Source organism: Crocuta crocuta, unplaced genomic scaffold (assembly GCF_008692635.1).
Source record: "Crocuta crocuta isolate KB4526 unplaced genomic scaffold, BGI_CrCroc_1.0 scaffold27, whole genome shotgun sequence".
NCBI classification, from domain to species: Eukaryota; Metazoa; Chordata; class Mammalia; order Carnivora; family Hyaenidae; genus Crocuta; species Crocuta crocuta.
Window position 1 is genome coordinate 1,995,549 of NW_027532250.1, and position 12,000 is coordinate 2,007,548.

At 49.2% G+C, this 12,000-nt stretch overlaps 1 long non-coding RNA gene across 1 annotated transcript in view; it reads right to left on the reverse strand.

Annotated features, from left to right (window-relative positions):
• Positions 1-316: 316 nt before the first annotated feature.
• LOC144243317 (uncharacterized) overlaps positions 317-12,000 on the reverse strand; it is a 42,927-nt gene continuing 31,243 nt past the window's right edge. The window contains exons 3-4 of the long non-coding RNA XR_013338605.1: positions 5,753-5,823; positions 317-1,095 (exon numbers count right to left, since the gene is read on the reverse strand). This is a non-coding gene — a long non-coding RNA (uncharacterized LOC144243317). The remainder of the gene's footprint in view (positions 1,096-5,752; positions 5,824-12,000) is intronic.

Genomic DNA, 12,000 nt, shown 5'->3' on the forward strand with positions numbered 1-12,000 from the left:
GACTTTGGCTCAGGTCATGATCTCATGGTTCACGGGTTCCAGGCCCGCACTGAGCTCTGTGCTGACAACTCAGAGCCTGGAACTTGCTTCGGATTCTGTTGTGTCTCCTTCTCTCTCTGTTCCTCCCCTGCTTGCACTCTGTCTCTCTCTCTCTCTCAAAAATAAATAAACATTAACATTTTTAATTAAAAAATGAAGCATTTTGTGGCAAAAACTTCACTCTTTATTCCAAAGATGAGCACAGTGGAAAGCAAAGAATTAAAAGTGTAAAAGGAATAAACCAGTTTAGTAATGGACATGACCTGTTAAGGCATGAAGAATAATGTTGACAAGATCTACTACATTCAAACCTCAAATATGAGATATTTCAGATGTTAAAAAGTGGAAGGAACAGTAACAGAACCCCCTGCGTGCTCTCCGCACCCCTGTCGGAAATAACACCAGACAGCAAGGAAGCAGGCACCCTAAGCAAATAGAAGTTGGAGTATTTCCTTCCGTGCATGCGTCTGTCCTTGTATTTCCCAGGTAGGCCCGTGACTCACACACAGGTAGAGAGCTCGGTAAAATGCGGGCGCACTGTGTCCTCGGGCAGCCTGTGGTTTTCCTCTCAATGACGCGTCCTGGGACGGGGCGGGGTCTGCGCGGGCGGCTGTCCCGCAGGAGGACGCGCAGCTGCGGCCGCGGCTGAGCTGATGGTGGCTGACTGCTGGGTCCCCAGCCCTGTGCCAAATGCCCTGCGTTGTTCCCCCCAACTCCTGCCTCAGCCCGGAGCGCGGTGGGAGTTCGTTCTTCTCCCCATTTAACAGATGCGGCACCTGAGGCCCAGAGAAGCCACCGGCGTGTCTCAGCCTCCTGGGGACCCACAGTAAGGGGAAGAGGACACAGCAGAGCCCATGCTGGCCGGGACCCTCGCCCGAGCAGGGCGGGCTCCCCAGCAGACCCCCTGTGGGGACAACAGTGGGCAGCGGCCTGTGCCTCCAGACAGGTCCCTCCCCTCCTGCTGGGACCGAGCCCGTTTCCCCTCTTCCTGGCCCTCTTCCTGGACCCTAGAGCAGGCTTCTCACAGCAGGGTTCCCACAGGCAGCAGCGCGTCACCTGAGAAAACATGAGAAATGCGGGTTATTGGGCCCCACCCTAGACCTCCTGAATAGGACACCGGCCTGGGGTCCCATCAGGCCCGGAGATGCTGATGCAAGGTCAGGTTCACAGCCCTCGGCTCCGTCTGGGAGGGAAGCTGCGGGCTTCTTCCCTTCCGGGCAGTGCTCGGCCCCGCGCAGCCCGTCACGGGCTCTTAGGAAATTAGTCATCGTGAGACGAAGCGGCAGCAGGTGCGCAATAAATAGTGCTGGGGATTCCTTACACGGACTTTTCCTGAATGCCCACCGCGGGCTGGTGTCTGGGATCGCGGCCTTCCCGCACACCCAGATTGGGCCCGCGGGGAGACCTGTGTGGAAAGAAGCCCGTTCAAGCACCTGCCTCGGACAGCAGGACCCAGGCCGTGGCTGCGTAAGCTCACGCGTAGGGAGTGAGGAATGGGGTCAGACATGGAAGTGAGCTTGCAAATTCTGCCAGTCTCTGAAAGGCCTGTTGTTTTTTAAATGCTATGCTTAAAATATATATATTTATGCATTATAAAATAATTCCTTTTTAAAAAAATTTTAATGTTTTATTTCTGAGAGAGAGAGAGAGACAGTGTGAGCAGGGGAGGGTCAGAGAGAGACGGAGATACAGAATCTGAAACAGGCTCCAGGCTCTGAGCTGTCAGCACAGAGCCCGATGCGGTGCTCAAACCCACGAATCGTGAGATCATGACCTGAGCTGAAGTCGGACGCTTAACTGACCGAGCCACCCAGGTGCCCCCAAATAATTCACTTTTAATGATAAAAACAAGACATATGCATGCCCCCGCCCCCGAAACAAATGAGAATAGCACAGAAATGCAGAAAATAAAGGCATAACTTCTCCATTTCCTAAGCCATTCACCTCCTCATTGTTATATTTTAAAATGCTGAAGGATTTTATGCTTTGCAGAAGAGAGGGCCCGCTCTGTCTAGCATCCCCATGGCTGGAATGCCGTCTTCATTGCTGTGTTAGTGTGACTTTGTGATCCAACCATGTCAAAGTACAAAGAAAGTTAGAATGTCCTTCCTCAGGTATCTGGGCGGCTCAGTCGGTTGAGTGTCTGACTCTTGATCTGAGCTCAAGTCATGATCCCAGGGTCATGGGATCGAGCCACACGTCAGGCTCCGTGATGAGTGTGGAGCCTGCTTAAGATTCTCTCCCTCTCCTTCCTCCGCTCCCAGCTCTCATTCTCCCTCATAAATAAATAGATCAATAGCTCAATGATCGATTGATAGATTGATAGATAGATAAGGTAAAAAATAAAATGTCCTTCCTGGGAAGCTTGCAATAGAGATAAGCTCTAGGGGTTTGTTTTAGTCAAAACAAATGTAAGGCCTATGGCCTTAACCCCACACCATACCTCTTCACATCTCCTTGGTTCTTCTCTTTAACCCTGATCTCAGTCACTCACCAACGAAAGAGGCTTCTCGGGACTCCTCGCCATGAGTACTCAACCCACCATTTCTGGATCCATCATTTCTTCCACCCACAGTCCACTGCATAGGAACGCGGGTCACTTGAGTCTTCCCTGTCACTTTCTGGGCACATTTCCCTTTGTGTATCTCAGTCTTTCAGAACTTAATGTCATTGAGATTGAGTCACTGATTCACTGAGAGGCAACGAAGGGGGTATCCGCCCAAGACCGAATGAGGGAAGGGGCACATGGAGGGTTTTGGTAAATTTAAAAAACATTCACTGGGCAAGGGCACCTGGGCGACTCAGTCGGTTAAGCATCCAACTCTTGGCTTCAGCTCAGGTCATGATCTCAAAGATGGTGAGATCGAGCCCCCCCACCCCCCCATCGGGCTCTATGTTGGCAGCATGAAGCTCTGCCCCTCCTCTGCTCATGGTGTCTCTGTGTCTCTCAAAATAAATAACTAAACTTTTATTTTTTTTATTTTTTTATTTTTTTAAATTTTTATTTATTTCTAGGAGAGAGAGACACAGCGTGAGCAGGGGAGGGTCAGAGAGAGAGGGAGACACAGACTCTGAAACAGGCTCCAGGCTCTGAGCTGGCAGTCAGCACAGAGCCCGACGCGGGGCTCGAACCCACGAACCGCGAGATCATGACCTAAGCGAAAGTCGGACGCTCAACCGACTAAGCCACCCAGGCGCCCCAATAAATAAACTTTTAATAAGTAAATAAATAACATCCATTGGGTTAAGGTGCCTTGCCAGGCACTGTTGCTGAACTTCAGGGTGCGAAGGGGCCATCACGCCACAAGGTCCTCCCTTGGCCATCCTTTCTCAAATAGCTTCTTCAAAGACATTCCCACCCGCCACCCTGTTTCCAAGGTTTAACAGCACAAGCATGACCTATAATTATCTTATTAATTTATTTGTATCCATTTACACTCCTGGTAAGAATTCCAGCTTCCCCACGTCCTGACCAGCGGGAAAGGTTTTCAGACTCCCCGGTTTGTGCCAGTCTCATGAGTGAGTGGAATAGATTCGGGTTTTGATTTGTATTTCCCTGACCATCAGTGAGATTGAACATTTTTAAAGTTTTACAGGACATTTGGGTTTTCTTTTCTGTGAATTCCTATTCATGTCTTTCATGTATTTTTTTCCTACTTGTTCTTTTGCTTGCCTTTTTTCTTGTCAATTTCTAGAATTTATAGACTGTATTCCCAAGCATTGCACACACCTGATCCTAATCTATAGATGGTCTTTTCACTTAGAGTAGCTCATGTTTTGCCCTAAGAAACTTTTCTTTGATGCAGTTAAATGCATCAACATTTTCTTTCATGGTTTTGTTATTTTATCTTGATTAAGAGTCCTTCTCTTCCCTCACATCATGATGATATTTCCTGTTTTCTTCTAGAAGGTTTCAGAACTGCATCTTCACACTTACTTCTTTTTTTTTTTTTGTAACTTTTTGATGTTTATTTATTTTTGAGAGAGACAGAGTGTGTGTGCGGGGAGGTGAGGAGAGAGAGAGGGAGACAGAATCCAAAGCAGGCTCCAGGCTCTGAGTTGTCAGCATTGGGCCCAATGCGGGGCTTGAAGTCATGAATGGTGAGATCGTGACCTGAGCCAAAGTCAGATGCTTAACTCACGGAGCCACCCAGGCCCCCCAACATTTACTTCTTTAATCCATCCGAAATTTATTTTGTGAATGATCAATAAGAAGGATTTAACTTAATTTCTTGTGATAGCCAGTTTCCGAGACCCACTTGTTGACTGATCCATTTCTTCCCCACCAGGGTGTCGGCCCAGCCCTGCCACAGGACAGTGGTCTTCTCTGAGCCCCTTCTAGTGCTTCGGTCTGATACCACACTGTTTTGCTTGTTGCCACTTTAGAGGAACTGTTAAAATCTTTTACAGTATATCCTCTTTCTCTTATTTTGCAAAACTGTCTTGACTTTCCCTGATTTTTTACAAAAAAACAAACTCCAAAGTCTAAAATCCAGATTCCAAAATCTGAAATCCACAGAGAGCCTATGGGTTTTTAAATCATCCTTGCCAGGTTTATTGGCCAATCTGTTATTTTTTTTTGTTAGCTTCCATTGAGTTTCAAAATTAACTTGAGAAAATTGAACTTTATGTAAAACTACCTTATGGTGGTTTTAGTAAACTGCTATAAATTTATCCAAAAAATTGTATACTGTTAGATTAGATTTGTTCTTCATTATTTTTTGGTGCTCTTATAAATCTTTATGTTAGCTATATGTTCAGTTCTTACTTCCTTGTGTATAGAAGCTTCATTGTTTTTTTTTATGTTTATTTTTTTTTTTTGAGAGAGAGAGAGAGAGACAGAGCATGAACAGGGGAGGGACAGAGAGAGAGAGGAGACACAGGATCCAAAGCAGGCTCCAGGCTCTGAGCTGTCAGCGCAGAGCCCTATGTGGGACTTAAACTCACAAACCATGAGATCATGACCTGAGCCAAAGTCGGACAGTCACTTAACTGACTGAGCCACCCAGGCACCCTGGAGAATCCGTGACAAAAAGGTTTCACTTGAATCTAATTAAGTCGGCAAACTCAACTTCCAGTTTACAGGAAATAGAGGGAATGAATTATTTAAAAAAATTTTTTTTAACATTTATTTATTTTTGAGAGAAACAGCGTGAGCAGGGGAGGGGCAGTGAGAGAGGGAGACACAGAATCTGAAGCAGGCTCCAGGCTCTGAGCTGTCAGCGCAGAGCCCTATGTGGGACTTAAACTCACAAACCATGAGATCATGACCTGAGCCAAAGTTAGACACTTAACCTACTGAGCCGCCCAAGAACCCCAAGGGAATAAATTACAGACACCACCAGGGAACAAGACAAACACAACGCAGCACATTGTGAGTGTCTCTGGCCAGGTGTGGGGGACGTGGGGTGGGAGACCGTTCTAGATGAGTGACTCAGGACACATAACCAACAAATGCAATGCATGAATTCTGATTTGATGTGGATGATGTGTATGTGTAGGGGAGGTGAGGGTCAGATACGTTTTTGATGTACTTTTTAGAGTCTTGACAGAGACCTGAATACAGCTTTCTAAAGGAGGCTCCCCAGGCGTGGGGATAAGGACAGTGTGCGGCCACCCATTTGCAAATTAGCTGCTAATAAGACACTTGAAAATTTACAAAATCATAGGAAATAAAATCAGGGGGTGAATGACATAGGATAGGAGAACTTACCTTTTATTTTCGACCTTTGTGTGCCCTTGGATTTGATGTATTTGGATCATAGGTATATCTCCCTTTTGTACCTGAAAAACAATTATTTCATTAAAACTAAGACCGGGGCACCTGGGGGGCTCAGTGGTTAAGTGTCTGGTTCTGGGTTTCAGCTCAGGTCGTGATCTCGTGGTTCGTGGGTTTGAGCCCTGCGTCAGGCTCTGTGCTGACAGCTCAGAGCCTGGAGCCTGTTTCAGATTCTGTGTCTCCCTCTCTCTCTGACCCTCCCCTGCTCACACTGTTTCTCTCTCTCAGAAATAAATAAAACATTTTTAAAAATTAAAAATAAATAAATAAAATAAAGCTAAGACTAAAGAGACCGACCACAAGGGCATAAGAGCCCATCAGAAATGGCCTCAGCACATGTCCTGCGGATATGCAGACTCAGGCTTGCTCCCACCTTCGGTGGAGGGAGGGGTGTGGCGGGAAGATGCTCCTTTGTGCTTCTGGGTCTCCCCCTTAGATCCCAGCTTCCCTGAGCACAGAGAAGGTCTCTTCTTCCTTATTTTCATAAGGACTTACTTCGTATCAGACCCTGTGCTTAAAGGGACCCAGGGCTGGGGCGCCTGGGGGGCTCAGTCGGTTAAGCGTCCGACCGCAGCTCAGGTCATGATCTCACGGTTTGTGGGTTCGAGCCCCGCGTCGGGCTCTGTGCTGACAGCTCAGAGCCTGGAGCCTGCTTCGGATTCTGTGTCTCCCTCTCTCTCTGCCCCTCCCCCACTCGTGCTCTGTCTCAAAAGTAAATTAAAAAAAAAAACAAACAAAAAGAAAGGGACCCGGGCTTGGCCTGTCGAGGTACGATGGGAGAGTACCGGGTAACTGTCGGCACAGACTGCGTCCTCAGTGCAGGTAAATGGGCTACTTGCCAGCCGCAGGGCTCCCATCCAGCTCTTTCCTGGCTGACCCCGCCCACTGCTGGTCCCGTCACCCACGGGGAAGCACCTCCTGCCCAGGACAGCATCTGCTTTCCCCAAATCTCTGAGATTAAAAAAAAAAAAGATAAAACATTAACCTATACACAATTTAAGAGAAAGTCTTTAGCTTTGAGGCAGCTTTTAGGAGAAAAATGATTATTAATGAGTGAGGGGCCGAGGCTGCCTCTTGGAATGGAGTTTCCAGCGGCACCTTGGCCTCAGGCTCTGAGTCTGTGAAATGGGGGGGGGGGGAGTTTGAAGACAGCAGGGTCACCGAGTTGGCGAGAGCAGTAAGAGTGACACTTGCTACGTGGGAGGCGGGCACGGCCCTGGCGGGCGCTTGTCCATCACCGTCGCTCCTGCTGAGGCTGGAGGCGACGAGAAAACTCTCCTGTCTTCTGAAGGTCTCCGGCTGAGCCTGAGCATTACACTGACATCAGGCAGATGATCAGGAGACAAACTCAGGAATTCCAGTACATTGTTCCGTGTGCCTGGGGTCTTCATGAGGGCATGAAGCCCCCGCAGAGGGACCAGAGCAGGCAGCCTTTATACCTTTGCAATAAACGGTGGAGTCAGGGACAGATAACGAGACAGAGGTTGGAGCCAGTCACCTGCGGGAAGCGGCGGGGACAGGCTGGGCGGCGGGGCGGCAGAAGACACGCTCATGTCAGCAGGCCTGTTTGAACAAATCCATCTCCGCGCTGATTCCTAGGCTCTGGAATGTTCTCCTCTTCCTAGCACAGGGAGGGCACCTTCCTTATGGGACATTTATGGGCTGTTCTTAGGCAGAAAGGAGGAGGTCAGGGAGCCCTGCCGCCTGTGCTGATTCTCCAATGCTGTCAGCTCAAAATAAGGGCCGCGCCGAAGCAGCGGGTTTTGGGGCTGCGCGTTCCGAAGGCTGTCAAGGCCACACGTGCGAGCACAGACGCTGGTAGGGAAAGTCGTTGCCACGAAAAAAGTTTTCAACAACTTCTCACGTCCCCCCAGGACGGCGAGGACGGGAGACTCTGGGCCCCTCGGGCGCTGCTGGTGGGAGTGCGCAACGGGGCAGCCGGACAAGTTTTGAGCCTCCTCAAAAAGCCAAGTGTGGGACCAACACAGGACGCAGCAGTTCCACTTTTAGGTACAAAAAAAGAGGCGTTCTGGGGCATGAGGGGGGCTCAGTCGGTGGAGCGTCTGACTTCGGCTCAGGCCATGATCTCGCAGTTCGTGGGTTCGAGCCCCATGTCGGGCTCGGTGCTGACAGCTCGGAGCCTGGAGCCTGACTCAGATTCTGTGTCTCCCTCTCTTTCTCTCTGCCCCGCCCCTGCTCATGCTCTGTCTCCCTCTCTCAAAAGAAATGAACATTTAAATAAATAAATAAATACATAAAAACAGGCATTCAAGCAAAAACGTGTGCAAAAAAGTTCATAGCAGCACTACGCACAATAGGCAAAGGTGGAAACGACCCAAGTGACCATCAGCAGAGGGGTAAACAAAATGTGGTGCATCCGTCCAATGAAACGAAGTATGAAGACCGGCTACAGTATGGAGGGACCACAGCAACCTCACAGTGAGCCCCAGAGGCCAGCCACAAAAGAGCACTTCTGCTATCATCCCATTTATAGGAAATATCCAGAACAGGCCAATCCACAGGGTGACTGCTCAGTGGGGCCAGCATTCCATTTCAGGATGATGGAATGTTCTGGAACTAGACAGAGGTGGCGGTTGCACCACATTGTGAATGTATTACACGCCACAGAATCATGGTGGGTTAACATGGTAGATTTTATGTTATAGATGCTATTTATGTTATGTGCATTTTACCTCAACATAAAGAAATGTTATCAATACAATAGCATTTTTATCAATTTTATTTTTTGAAGTTTATTTATTTATTTTGAGAGAGAGAGACAGAGGAAGAGACAGAGAGGGAGAGGGAGAGAGAGAGAACTCCAAGCAGGCTCCATACTGCCAGACTCGAGGATCAAACCCACAAACCATGAAATCATGACCTGAGCTGAGACCAAGAGCCGTCCCTTTAATCAAATGAGTCACCCAGGTACCCCTATGAGTAATTTAATTTCAAAAAAATTTTTAGCGTTTATTCATTGTTTTGAGAGACAGAAACAGAGGGTGAGTGGGGGAGGGGCAGAGAGAGAGGGAGACACAGAATCTGAAGCAGCTCCAGCCTCTGAGCTGTCAGCACAGAGCCCGATGCCGGGCTTGAACCCCCAAATTGTGACTTCATGACCTGAGTTGAGCCACCCAGGCGCCCACCCCTACAGCAATTTAAAAACGTGCAGAAGGGGCGCCTGGGTGGCTCAGTCAGTTAAGCGTCCGACTTCGGCTCAGGTCATGATCTCATGGTTCGTGGGTTCGAGCCCCGCGTCAGGCTCTGTGCTGACAGCTCGGAGCCTGGAGCCTGCTTTGGACTCTGTGTCTCCCTCTCTCTCTGACCCTCCCCTGCTCATGCTGTCTGTCCCTCTCAGAAATAAATAAAAACATTAAAAAAAAAAAAACGTGCAGAAGCATCAGTATCCCTGCAGGAAACACAAGAATAAAGACATGAAGGGGAAGAAAACTCCCAATTCGGACAGTTTGCAGCGGGAAGGCTGGGCGAGTGGGGTCAGGTGTGACGCTCGCGGGGTTTCCGTGGTGGCCTCTGTCGTGAGCTGGGAGCTGAGCGCGGCAAGTCACGCTACGCGCCGCTCTCTCTTCTTGCTTCACGCCTGAAATATTCCACATGTGAAATCCTTCTGGAGTGAAGTGGGTCAGCCTTTTCCTTCCTCATCCTGGTGCCTGTGATCATCTCTTTTCTTCCTACCGTTCTAGGGAGATTTTACGTCACGCATTTACAAATCTGCCAAATCTACCCTTTCTTTGGGACTAGTGAAAAAGTGTCTTTTCTCTTTTTTTATGTCTTTCAATATTACTATTTCAAGTAGCCAATTCTCCACTGGTGTGAAAGGACACTTTTACCATTTACCAAATCCCCCATGGCGTTGTCTGCTTCTCCCTTTTTACTAGTAACCATGTTATATTCCTTCTGATCAAACATTGGAATAACCAGTATTATTACCAAAAGGACATATGTTTGTAGTAAACATAGTTGAAAGAACACAGCAAGGGGGCAGTTTCCTGCGGCCTGAGTGAGCCCGTCTCCTGGGGCCCTGGGTTCGGGTTTAGGGGACGATTAGGTGGTTCTGACTCCTTCACTGGAGAAGAGGGCCTTTCGGAAAGCTGTGTCCCCCAGTCTGAAGGCCACATCCCTTCCTCCCTTCACCCAGTCGACTGGGACTCCGGCGCACAGTCAGGGGACTTGGTTTGGGTCAGAGCAGCGAAAGGCTGCGCCGACCCGGGGGATTGGCCCCCATGCTGCCCAGAGCTGATCAAGAGCACAGGGATTCAAATCCCATTTCAGCCCTTCAGGCCTCAGTTTCCCCACATCTAGAAAGGAAATGACGTTCTCAAGCTCTTGGGGTTTGGGGGAGGGAGGCGTGAAAAGCAATGTCTTGCAAAGCCCGTGGGGAGCATCCAAAGGGGAAGAAACCGTGACCTTAAAGAGGGACTCACTTTGTGGGGGAGCTCAGAGCCCACCTTTCTGGGGCCCTGGCCCTGCAGACTAACCCTCAGGGTGGCCTGAGACACATCTGTCACCTTCTCAACCCGGCCCTCCCCAGCCACTCGGGGCCACGAGGTCTCTCACCCCGTGATTCCCTATCTCCTCTCTTGTGCATGCAGTCATTCCACAAATATTTATGGAGCATGTAGTACGTGCCCAGTGCTGTTCCAGGCATTGGGGACTCAGCAGTGAACAGAACAGACTAAAACTCCCGTCCTGTGGAGCCCCCATTGCACTGACAGAACCTAGTAAGTAAAGAGTCAGCTACACAGTGTCAGAACCTGCGGAGAACCCAGGAGAAGAACAGGCAGGGAGAGTGGCGGGGACAGCCCTGGGCTGGCATTTCAACAGGAGGGTTTCCAGGGTCTCCCAGGGGGCATTGAGTTATTACGATTTTCAGTATTTCCTTTATTTGTCACTGTTGTTATTTATCGCGTGTTGGTCAGTGTCAACGCCCACCCCCCCACTGGCGTCCACGACGGCGTCAGAGCCCCCGGGGCTGGGGCTCTGTTCAGTGGCCCTGGGATTGGGATTACCGCAGTCCCCAGACCGTCAGGCACTCAGTGCTTATTCCTACAAGGGCAAGGGAAAGGCCACCCTTCTAGCAATGGTCAGATCTTGAAAAACAATTAGGTTAAAGTGGAAAAATTCAGAACTGGCTGATAGCCCCTCGGGAGAATTTCATTCAAATGCCCTCCAGGGTTTTGCCCACTGCCTGCAGCTTCCCAGTTTTAGTTTGGCCCTAAGGAAAAGCTGGGAAATACAAGTGGACCAAGGAAGAGGAATGCTAGGTGCCCGGATTACAGCAAAGGTGGCAATTTAGCTACAAATGCATGCAATGCAGGTTCACGGGGTTAGTTACAACCTGTGTGAATATCTTCATCCCCCAAGCGATGGGGATGCCTGATGTCAGGATGATGATGTCACGGGCATAGGTACATTTTTCTAGGGGGAAGGGTCAGTGCCAGAGCGCTCATACGATTTATCAGGGTGTTTTGGAGAGTGGGGTGAAGCTGCTACTTGCTCTCGTTCATGAGATGCCAACCAGGGGACCCCTGGGAAACTTGTCCAGTGGGAGTGGGGGTGGGGGGGTAGATTTTGGCCCCAGAGGACATTTGGCGAGGTCTGGAGACATTTGTGATTGTCACAACGTGCGGGGGTGGGGGTGTTATGGGCAATTAGTGGGGAGAGTCCAGCGACACTGCCAAACATTCTACGCGCAGCCCCGCATGTCAGCTGAGCCCAGGCTCGGAAACCCTGACCTGGTCTGACCTCTCGCCTGGTTCAGAATGGGATTGGAGTTCACTTCTCAGGCTTTTTTGGGAGGGGTCTGGCTGAAATTTTATTTATTTATTTATTTTTAACGTTTATTTATTTATTTATTTATTTATTTATTTTTAATATTTTTTTATTTATTTCTAGGAGAGAGAGAGACAGCGTGAGCAGCGGAGNGAGAGGGAGACACAGAATCCGAAGCAGGCTCCAGGCTCTGAGCTGTCAGCACAGAGCCCAATGCAGGGCTCGAACTCCCGAACTGTGAGATCATGACCTGAGCCGAAGTCGGATGCTTAACCGACTGAGCCCCCCAGGCGTCCCTGGGTAAAATTTTAATCGTAACTTTAATTTCCTTCTGCTGCTGCCCAGCCCTGGAAAAACAACAAGAAACAACAAACAAACCGAAAAACCATCTA